At 40.5% G+C, this 10,365-nt stretch overlaps 1 pseudogene; it reads left to right on the plus strand.

Annotated features, from left to right (window-relative positions):
- The first annotated feature begins 8,717 nt into the window (after positions 1 to 8,717).
- On the plus strand, positions 8,718 to 9,384 carry LOC115941277 (nuclear transport factor 2 pseudogene; annotated as a pseudogene).
- The last annotated feature ends 981 nt before the right edge of the window (positions 9,385 to 10,365 follow it).

The following is a 10,365-nucleotide window of genomic DNA, read 5'->3' on the forward strand; positions in this document are numbered from 1 at the left end:
ACATACACATATATGCACCTTCCATGTATTTTTCTTGCCATTCTTGGTCAGATCAATATCCCCTGTGCAATTTTTAAAGCAAGCATCTTGTGCTGCAATAGGTAATCTTCCTTGTCCATTTCAACTTTCATATTTCTCACTAGACCCGTCCACAAGCGTGTTTTATGGCCCCATTACCCAGTCCCCTTAGTGAGACAGATGTGTTTCCTTGGGCAATTGAAGCAAGGTTACCCATTTGTATCATCTATGAGTCAAACCCCCAAATTCTATGCGTGTGGCCAGCTCTGCCTCAAGAAACAGCCTCCTGAAGCCTCTTAGAGCCCTTCTAACTTATGGAAACTCTGTCTCCTCGGATGAGAAGAATAATCATAAATACTTGTATTTAACTTAGAACATCCAATGTGCTTTTATATACATTGTTTTATTTACTCCTCACAACCCAGGGAAAGGAGGTGACTGATCTTCCCAGCTTCTGGAAGAGTTCTACAAGTACCAAGACAAGAGTAGCTTAGCTGTTAGGGTCCATATATCAGTCCTAGATGCCTTTGGACCAAAGAGTCATCAGGGTGACAACTGCTGGTTATTTCTTTTTTAACAGATTGCTTTTTGCTGAAAGACATTGTGAACCTCCAGTACACTGGGCTATATGCACTTCTCTTCATTCTATATTATATTTGATTACCGGATTTTCTTTTAATGAAACATTCATAATCATTTCCCTTACAACATCAACGTTCTCAGTTCCAGGAAAAATAAAGATTCATTAAATTATCAAATGCCAGTAATCATTTTATTTAAGCCAGGAAGGCCATATACATATAAATACCCAGAAAATATTTTAAGTTATCAACAAGGCTGTTTTAGTCAAGAATATAAGCAGAGGATACAGACACAAAGCACAAGTATGCTTTGCCTGTGTTTGTTTCCTAGATAGCGAACGTGAACTAAGAAAGAAATGGATAGGTGATGGTTTAGGAAGTTTGCCTAAAATTGAACTATTCTGCAGTGTATCCAAAAACTTACATTTGATGTATTTTCCTCTAGGGGATAACAATAAGCAAGTGGCCGCGTCAGGCCTGCACCAGACTCCAGACACAATTTTCTTCCTACCCCTCTGCCAGGCAGCCAACGATGCTGTATTCATGACCTAACTCCCACATCTTGCCAGCACGTCCCACGTGTAATCCAGAGCTGTCTACCTAGGATCACTGGTGTGTTGAACTATAGAATCCGAAAAGCCGAAGAGTGTGTTTGCTACGGTTGGGATTTATGCCACTTTCTAGCCAAACAAACCAAACCCAAATGGAGGGAAATCTGCCAAGACAAACTTTCAAACCCCAAGTTTAAAAACATTGGAATTACGGTCGTGTAGCACTCCAGTGTAAATGTTGTCACATTGGGCCAGACCGTCAGTTTCGGAGAGGCCCCAACTGTGGGAAGGGTGGACGGAAAAATTATTTCTGGTGTCATTGACTAGTTCTTGTTGACAATGGCAGAGAACGTGACTTACTCGCCCCACTATTACTTCTCCTCTTCCTCCTGAACAAAATCCTGCGTTTTAGCTGGACACATCGTTTCCAACCCAAGAGACTATAATTCCCAGGAGACTTCTTCCATAAGAACTCACACTGCTTTGGTTCAAATCCCAACACTTCTGGACCAAACTGATGCAACAAACTTCCAACTATTTTCCCTGCCCCCTACCCCACCTACCTATGTATTGTTTTTCACATCACTGAGAGTGCTCTTGACAAAATCCCGATCCAATCCTATTCATCCTCCACTCCAAATTCTTTAATGCTCTTTATGATTTAGAATACAATAAGGCTAACTCATTAGCTTGGCACACAAGACCCTCAAATGTCAGACCATGCTCATCTTTCCAGCTCTGTCCTTTGCCATTGTCCCCCAAAATATGCTACACTATAACAATAGTGTCTTTCCCAAACCTTCCCGAAAGACCAAAACCCTGAAACTGTTATTCCTTAGTCTTTGTAAAAACATTTACTCACTGTTTTTGAAATGTGAAAGCATCTCCTGACCCTACTTCTTTTCCTGGGCAGAAGCTAATATTCTCTGCTGTGTTCTCAGAAAGGATTCTATGTATTTCTTTTGTACAGCTCTTTTAATAGCTTCTTTTATAGCTGATTATTTCCAAAAACTGTATGTGTCCTTCTTGGTTCATCCTCATGTCTCAGGGCCTTCTGAAGAATCTCAGACAATGTGGGCAGTGAACACACATTTAATTGCTTAATGGTAACAGATAGCTGGTGACTTTGGTGAGATGTTGATAATTTTTACTCTACTAACATAACTTTCTTGTATCTTCCCTAGGAATAGGAGATTCACATAACTTTCTTGTATCTTCCCTAGGAATAGGAGATTCACTGAGGTGCCAAGATGTAGTAAAGTCCTCCTTTAACTGTATGCCCCAAGTTAAGATCCTGGACATAAATCCCTTCTTAGATAGTAGAACTTGGAACTGGGTCCTATAATGCTCTTAAGATTGAGACAGACTGGGATGGAGACTCCATGGTCTGTGTTATTTAACTTAATTAGCTTAATTCATGCTCAGAGTAATTCTGTGAAATAGATGGTCTTATTATCCTAATTTTGTCATTATTAAAATATCTTTTAGGTACTCACGGTCAGTCATTAGCTAAGATTTACAACACGTAGATTCCCAGATTCTCTGCATGGGAACAACCTTTGATCTGATATGGTTGTTATCTTTGAAGGCAAGTTTTTATCTCTTCCAACTGTGTTCTCACATATCTGTTCTAGCATCTCTTGGAAATCCTTGACCTGTTCTACAGGGCATCTGGTATTTAATGACAAAAGATGGATCCAGTGGAAAGTCACAATCTCATATTACCAGGTTTTCCTAACCAGTAGCCATATTCTACCAGCTGTGCTCAAAGCCGTAACTAGAACTTTCCAAAAGCAGGTATCATAGCCATACATTTGTTTCTTGCTTTCCCTTTCTCCATGACGTATGGAGATTCCAAAGAGAGAGAAAAGCCTGTCAGTGCTGCTCCGTAAGTCTACCTTCTTATCTACTCAGATACTTACATGTCTCAAGTTTGTTGTCAAGGTTTCAGTGAGAAAAAAAAAAAAATTAACTTTTTATCCTAGAATATTTGAGAACATTTATCCCAATCACAGGTTCATATAGGGCACAAGTAATTACATCAAATGGTATTATGTCATTTGGAAGGTCATGCTCCTAGTTAAAAGGATCTTGCTCATTGTCTTGATGCTATATCTAAAAGTTTGTCATTACATCTTTGTTCCAATGTGGTAAGACTTTTAAATCCTCAACAATTTCCTTTAAAAATAACTAATTGTCTTTTGAGTAGTAAAACACTGTCTGTTTACTAGTACTTGAATGGGGTGCTAGTTCATTAGATCACTTTACAGAGCGGTCACAGACTAGATCAAAGCAGGGAAGAATGGTTCAGAGATACGCAGCTAGAAGCAAGGGTAACAGACGGAAGTATGACATCACAATGAGGTACGCAGGTTGCTCCTGGAATTAAAGGAATGATAACAAGACTTCTTGAGTGTCTATTTCAGTCCAGAGACTATTCTAGGCAATTTATATGTGTTACTCATTTAATTCAACATCCTAAAATTAAGGGTATTATCCTGATTTCATAAAGGAGACACCTCAGGCTGTAGACATCACAGAGTTAGTGTAAGCATTGGTACTGGAATTCAACTTGGAAACACTGGGGTCTGAAACAGATGGTTTTTGCTAAGCTCCATGGGGTCCCTCAATAAGGCGTCATCAGGTGCCAGCACTAAGAACAGCCCATCAGACCCCAACTATTTCATAAAGCGGAGGATGTCATGCCTTTCTTTCCCCTTCAACAGATACCTGTTAAGTACCAACTGTATGTCAACACCCTTTTTAAGTTGCTAGACATAAACAAAATTGAAAAGCCTGTTTTCTTATCAAGTTTATATAATAGTGCGAGTGTCTTTGGTTTTATTTGTTATGCTTTCTGCTCTGTCTATAAATATTTCCAAATATTGACAAAAATACACCACACTGTAGACTCTCTAGTGTGCCTATTTGAAAAACTCTATATATACTCCACAAATGGTAAACAACGAAAATGTACTTGTGTTTAAATTAGAAAAAAAAATTATCCTGTGGAAGAGCCATGAAGAGGATGCATACTGCCCAACTGAACTAAGAATATCAACTAAACTGTTAACACCTACAGAGTTTAGTGTGAACGCTGAATTCTCAAACCTGTTAAATAATGCAGTGCCTGATACATGCTGCACACCCATTTACATATGTGCATTTGTAGATGTCTTAGCTGAGTCACCAATAGACTTAATGTGTTTTTAAAGTTTTTAAAGAACAAATATCCCATCTCACAGTTGCAAATGACCAAGTATATATATCTATATATATCTCTTTCTCTATATATAGGGTTATATCTCTATCTGTATCTATCTATCTATCTATCTATACACTATGATTGTGATCATTGAATGTATCAAAATAAAATTGTTTTCCAACTTCGATGTAACTTTTCTTGAACAGCAGGACTTATGATGATGACAGCCTCATCTCTAATTTTCATTTCCTAAATTTTAGGACACTGGGGTTTTTTGAAAGAACTTACTACATAAAATTCATGGAAAGCTAGCTACTACACGAATGAGAAATAAATGGTTTTATTTAAGATAATGTTTCTACTGATCTATCTAACTCCCTTATGTTTATTCCATCTCTTATGTTCTCTGGAATAAAGGATAAGAAAACAGTGTAAGTACCAGGAAATCAACCTCAAAAAATTAAAAAAATAAAAAATGCAAATTTTCAGAAACTAAAAGCATTTACATGTTTTAATTTTATGCTTTTCTAATTTACATTGCAAATACTGACAACTAAAAAACATTCTACAACCTCTGAGAGGTCAAATAGTCTAGCGAGTGTTTCCAAAAAGGCATTCTACACATATATCAATAAAATGATGGTAGTGAATACATAGAAAGCTAACGGCCACACCTGTTACAGGTAAGCACTTTTAGCAAACCATTTATTGGGCTCAGCCTTACACTTTCATTAGCAATCTTGCTCATTGCTTTGAAGTCATACTCTTTTAGTTCACGACTATTTATCAGTTACAAGAAACTCATGATTGAATTGTGTGTGTATATATACAATTTATATATATTCTATATAAATTCACAGACCTGACATGTATTAGGGAAGACCACACGCCTGTAAATTTTATGTGCATTAATAACAATTTTAAGTGGGGACTATGGTCTTATTTATAGTAAAAGAAAATAAAAACAATTTCTTCAACCAGAGATCCACCAATAGAAACATAAATAATAAATATACAAAGATAACAGACACTTTACACATTGACAAATATAGGCAGAATTATTTGGTCTTGAAATTGTTGGGAACAGGGGCTCATGCAGGTTCTAAGGCTAAGGCATGACATGATACAAATGGTATTTATTTTAAAAAAGATTTGTCCGACGGATCAGGGAAGGTGGAAGAGCAAAAGAGACTCAGGAGTCATTAGGTGGCAATTAATGTGATAAAAGAGGTGAGATGAGCCTACGTGGAGATATTTAGTGGTAAGAGACGGATGTTAATCCTTCACACGCATCATATTCTTAGACATTTGCACAGTGGTGCTTGTTTAGCTCAGAGAGATACTCGTCAAGCACTACTGTCTCCATTTTACTTGAGACTTAAAAAGAATAATAATCCTTAAGATGTTCCACATGTGCTTTTCAAAAGCTCTTGTCTCTAAGCCAATAAACCAATTAGATCAACCTAAACAAATTGTTACCGTTTTGAGAATTTCCTGTACCTTACGCATGTGTAAACATTTAAGGCATTATAAACATCGTAAGAGTAGAGAAACACAACTCAGGCACCTGTTTGTCAAATGAAGTTCTCCCAGTTTTCTATTTCCACAGGTTTAAAAAAATTTTCATGGAGAAGTATCAGCAGATGAAAACAAGCAAACTAATCCAAACAATTGTGGATCTACCATGTGGACAGTAAATTGTTATCAACACTGTAATTCCATTATTTATGAGCCTAGATGCCCATTCACATGCTACAGCTTAACCTGAGAATGCACTACAAAAGGGAAAGAACTAATTTTCTTAAAATTCTAATTATACAAACACACATATGTATGTATACACCTTCGCCGGTCTTATAAAAGAAATATTTAATTAAAGGGTGTTCTCTCTAACAAAGATAAATCAACCAACCTAGAATGCTTTAAATTAAGCCCCAAAAGATGAGCCATTTTAAAAAACAAACAAACAAAAAAACAACTTCGGGTCATCTAGGTGTCAGTCAGTTAAGCGCCGGGCTCTTGGTTTCAGCTCAGGTCGTGATCTCAGGGTGGTGAGACCGAGCCTGGCATCGGGCTCCATGAGGAGTCTGCTTAAGCTCCTCTCTCCCTCTCCCTCTGTCCCCCCATGCTCACACACACTCTCTCAAATAAATAAATGAATCTTAAAAAAGAAAACCTTCTATTTGTTCTGTGATTTATATTTTACAAGCATCACTACATACATAATATTTGGTCATGATGATGGTGACCAGGATGAATATTTCTGTCTTGGCCATGACAATGACTTGGGTTCCCAACAGATACAGTTTAAAGGGTACACTATACACAAATATGTACCATTTGTTAATATGGGACATTGACTTTCAAGCATTTCCCTCATCTCCCCTCCATGACCTCCCCAACACCATCCCCATCACCCCCAGAGTCTAATGCATCACACTGAACATATAACATTCTCTTGAAGCCTTGTTTTTATCCTGAAAATTTATGTGAGTTTTAAATATTCTGTCATAATGTGTCCATATTCGTTGTGATATAAATTGTTCTCCCCCACCTCCAAATCTTTCAGGAAAATGTAGTGTGTTGATCACATGGCTTTGAGGACATCAGCACATGATGTCACATCTGGCGAGCTCAGTTGGAGAAGCACTTCTATAATGTTGAAAGATCAACCCCAGTGGACTGAAAAGTAGTTGCAAAAAGAGTATGCAGCCCCAAATCTCCATCTCTCTGCCCGTTACCTTGGTACCCACTTATCCTTCTGGTAGGGGTAGGAAAAATATTAGGCAGCAACTCTCAAGGGGAGGAGAGCTTCATCCTTTTAGTTTACCAAACATACCGACTTCCCAGGGAGAGGTGAGCAGAACAGTGCAATCCAAAAGGAAGAGCCAAGAGGATAAGACCCCAAAAGAAGAACAGAGTTGACCTACTATGGAAACAACAAAGCTATTGATTTCTCTCCATTCCTAATTTCAGTCCTCACTTCTTAGTGCTATAGCCATTTGCCTTTACTCATTCAAATGCTTCTCTTTAGGGATTGAGTAGGACCCTTTTCCCCCATTCTGCCCATGATCATTCCCCCACATTTTGAACTTTCTTCCGTTAACACAGGGAGCTTCCCAGTTAACCACAGATGCTGTTTTCTACTAAAGGGAAATTGACACAACATGCGATAATCCTATCTAGAACATTAGGAGTTTTTTTTTTGTTTTTTTTTTGTTGTTGTTTTTTAAGATTTTATTTATTAGACAGAGAGAGAATGAGAGAGAGCGAGCACATGAGAGGGGGGAGGGGCAGAGGGAGAAGCAGACTCCCCGCCGAGCAGGGAGCCCGATGCGGGACTCGATCCCGGGACTCCGGGATCATGACCTGAGCCGAAGGCAGTCGCCCAACCGACTGAGCCACCCAGGTGCCCCTAGAACATTAGGAGTTTAATTCTCCTTCTTTGCTATTTCTTCCATGAGTCAGCCTGGAGCCAACGGATAACTCAGCTTTTTTTTTTTTTTTAAATTTTGTTTATTTATTTGAGAGAGAGAGAGCGCGCGGGAGCAGCAGGGAGGGGTGAGGAGGGGTGGAGAGGGGCAGAGGCAGAGGCAGAGGGAGAAGCACACTGAGCAGGGAGCCGGGTGTGGGGCTGCATCTCAGGAGCCCGGGATCATGACCTGAACCGAATGCAGACCCTTAACCTTTGAGCCATCCGGGCATCCCTGGATAACTCAGCTTCTTAATGTCTTCCGATTCTCTCCTTTGGGGTACATCTAGAAGTTACTGAATAGAATCAGGTCATTGCTTTGATAATTTTCACCACAGCCCTACTGTACAATCTACCAAAAAATCACCTTCTATTTATTTGTCATCTCAAGTCATGACATTATACACCAGTTCCATTAGACATTTTATGCAATGCATAGCTGATAATAAAAATACCCAATCAGTGCCAGCCCCTGGGTGAGTGCTGGGGCTAGCGTCCTTGGTACGGATTGGGCCGGAGGAGCCGAGCTTGAGCCACCTGGAGCCTCCGCTGTGCATCCTTGGGCCCCATCCCCCAAAAGCTGTGCAGAGCCAGGGCTATGGGGGGGACACAAGAGGGACAACCAGGTGCCTACCCCACCACACTGTGCAGGGGCCCAGCCTTTCTCTCCTGTGCCAGACTACCCGGATGGGGGATCTCCAGGCCCTCCCCGTGTGGCCTAGCCCAGCCTGCCCGAGTCGTCCCACCAGTTCTACCAATGGGTTAGCCGCTCGCCCCACCCCCACCCCACAGCCTATTCCCGCTTGCCAAGGATCAGGGGACGGGCAAGGGCTACCTGGCCCGCTCTGGAGTCAGCACTAGGTCTCAGGGGAGGCCCATGATGATCCATAATGGGAATCAAGCCAATTTGGGAACAGACTGGATCCAGCTTCGTTCAGAGTTACTACTAGTTATTTCATAACTCCAGAACCATGGGAGGGACAACAATCCCAGGGGACGCTGCCACGGTGGAGAAGTTGCCCAGCCTTCTGTTGCAGAAAATCCAGCACAGCACCACAGTGTGAGACCAGCAGCCCAGCTAGAAAGGTGCATCCTCGGCCTAGTCGTGGGCCAGCTCAAGGCGATGAAGACCCCATCATGGGCTTCCACCAGATGTTCCCACTATAAGAACATCAGTGGTGCGTGGGTTTGCACCAGCAGCATGTTCGGGCTTGCCCTGCACAACTTTGGCTGACCTCCTCCTCCCAGCCTAGCATTCTTGCTGTTTCCTCCTCCTCCTCTTCCCGACCCTGCGCACAAGCGTCCAGATGCTCTGCAGACCAGCCACAAACGAGCAGGACCGTGGTGGGAGTGGGCACAGCGCGCATCTACTCCAGGTGTCCTGCGCGGCTGGATTGCTTGCAGCCGGCAGAAGTGCGTGTTGTTCTAGCACCTGCCTTGGAAAGACTTAAGTCATGCAAAGGGTTGTCTTTTTTTGTTGCTTTTGTTTTAATCTGCTGACAAGTTGCTCAGTAACCCAAAAATGTGAAGGAGAAAGCATCTGCCTCACTGGCCAGATATGGATTTGTTCAGAGGTTTCAATGCCATATTATACAAAAACAAAGCAAAACAAAACCATGACAATTTTCTTAAGGAGAAAAGCAAAAAACAAAGCAAAACAAACGCAATCCCTGTAAAACAAAGAATGTGGTGGCATCTCTGCTGGATAAGGAAATATTTACTGTCATTCCAGGCTCACCAAATGGAAACTAATTCAATTACTCCAGGGACTCCCACTTATGAGCAGAAGAGCCAGAATTCAAATCTAGGCCCGATGGACCCTGAAAGGGAAAGAAGTCCTTGATCATTTTACTGTCCTGTGCTCTTCCCATTAGTACCCATCCCAGATAATCTAAACTTTTCAATTTTCTTTTCCAGTGTATGTAATATTCTTTCAATGCCTCTTTCCCCAACAATGTCAGCAAGTAAATGAAAAACCAAAAATAATTCTAAAAAAAGAATTGTCTATTAGGGAAGAAGAAAACCAAGAAAAGTAAACCTTTGTACTGTTTAAATATTTTTCACTATTTTAAATTTATTTTCTGAGAACTAGTAAGAAAAAAAGTCTAATCAATTCTAACCTCTGGCAGTACTACTTACAGAAATCCCCCCATGTGTTCACTCTAAGAAGATAGTGCATTGTTGCTAAAGCATATTTTCGCCTTAGAATTACAGTACAACTCATCTTATCTGTAACATAAATTTCAGAATTCCAAGATCGCTTTCAATTCTGCTTTTAACATTATAAGAAGTTTAGAGACAGCTTAGGGAAAATTGAAGAAAATTTGTTTGGAAAAACCACTTCCAGCAGTAAATAAAAGGACTAGGGTATAGGCGTGTGTATATGGTCAGAGAGCATCTAACTGAACCCAAAAGCTCCCCAAAGCAGCAAGGGAAGCACCTTGCCCTTTAATAATGCTGATCAAAACTCTTGTCATAATTCATCAAAATCGTGGCTGATTGGCTAAGTACTTCTAAAAACCTAGAAGTTCTGTCAGG

The sequence above is a fragment of the Leptonychotes weddellii genome, chromosome 3 (genome assembly GCF_054177405.1).
Source record: "Leptonychotes weddellii isolate Sample4059 chromosome 3, ASM5417740v2, whole genome shotgun sequence".
Taxonomy (NCBI): domain Eukaryota; kingdom Metazoa; phylum Chordata; class Mammalia; order Carnivora; family Phocidae; genus Leptonychotes; species Leptonychotes weddellii.